This window comes from Galeopterus variegatus, unplaced genomic scaffold, assembly GCF_000696425.1.
Source record: "Galeopterus variegatus unplaced genomic scaffold, G_variegatus-3.0.2 Scaffold8558, whole genome shotgun sequence".
Taxonomy (NCBI): domain Eukaryota; kingdom Metazoa; phylum Chordata; class Mammalia; order Dermoptera; family Cynocephalidae; genus Galeopterus; species Galeopterus variegatus.
In genome coordinates this window covers 13389-14938 of record NW_007734669.1, presented here as the reverse complement: position 1 = coordinate 14938, position 1550 = coordinate 13389, and positions in this window count along the sequence as shown.

Below are 1550 nucleotides of genomic sequence, written 5' to 3'. Positions count from 1 at the left end.
AAGACCCTGCCTCTGCAAACCGTGTAGACTAGAAGCACGGAATGTGCACTGCAGATCGTCCCTGCGGCTTCTCAGGCGGGGTCCCCACTTGCAGGCTTCCGAGACACCTCTGCAGGCCTGGCAGTGCCCGTGCCTCTGGACACCCGGGGAGCCCAGTCCGGGCAAGGGCGCGGCAGAGCGGCGACAGCGGCAGCTGTCAGCGCCTGGCGCCAGAGCCCACAGTTGCAGTGGCCGAGGGCCCCGCCGGCCACTGCCCGGCACCAAAGTGTCTGGGCGTGGGGTCTGCGGGTGGCACTGGTGGCCTGACTTTCCGGGCCTCAGAGTCTCCCTTGAGGAGCGGACCCTCCTCCAGCGGGGAGAGCTCGGCACCCTCTGCCGCCTCCACGAACCTCTGCAGGGGTCTCCGCCAGGGCAGTTTCTGATCTCAGCACTGTTTACTGATCGCTCCTCTTTACTGAACTCTTTCTGTGTGCCTGGCATTTTGCGAAGTCCTCCGCAGTCTGGGTGCTCACGGTGGCTGTGAGTAGCATCCACCGAGATGTTGCAGAGTGGCAGAATAACAGAGTGGCTGTCCCGGTGCCCAGATGCAAATCAGGAACTCCGGCCTGGTATCCACCAGCCTGCCTGTGAAGACACTGAATATTCTTCTTTCCTTTCTTAGATTTCATTACACTTGGATTTTGTTTTCGACACAAAGAATGATCACTTTGTGTTTGAGGTGATGGGTGTGCTCATTACTCTGACTTGATTACACATGGTATACATGTACCAAAATATTACTCTGTACCCATAAATGTGTACAATTATTACATATCAATTAAAATAATAATAAAAACATGAACAAAACAAATGGAAAAAGATGCCCCTGAGCGGAATGTTTTCAGAATCCATGACCTACCTCATCCTTCTAATCCTATCTGGTTTAGATCACAGTTATCATTTTAAATAAATACATTTATTTTACAACTATTAAAGTGATTTAATTACAAATTTAAAAAAAACAACCTGGAGCTTCTAGCAAAACTGGATGTGTGTTCTACAAGGCAGAGTGATAGTGTCATGCTTTGGGGACAGGGTCATCTGTGTCCCCCAGAATAGGACCCTTGTAAGGAGCAAGGAGACTGATCCCCGGATGCCCATTCACAGACCTGTGTCTCCCGCCTCCTTCTGTGCCCTCTTGTGTCCCGTCTGCAGATGCACTCACAGACTCCTCCTGCCTGGAGGTTTAGAAACCCCACCCTGGCATTTCTTTAGACTATTTCCCTTTTGCTGACTTTCCCACAGTGTTATCATGGAAAGAGCTTTGACAAAAATAGGATCCCTGTGTCCTTTGCCCCTTTTGAGCACCTCAGGATTCTGTTGTTTTTTTGTCCTTGGTTACTCTCCTGCTCACGCCATTTCTGTTAACTGTTCAAGGCAGGTGGGAGGAAACTCAGGTGGTCCATGAGTGGCCTCCTGGCCAGCTAGGGCTGGAGCCACTGGAAATATTTGGTGTGGGTTCGATGGGATCTCTAGTGGCATCAGGGTTTCCATCGATGATGTTATGGCTG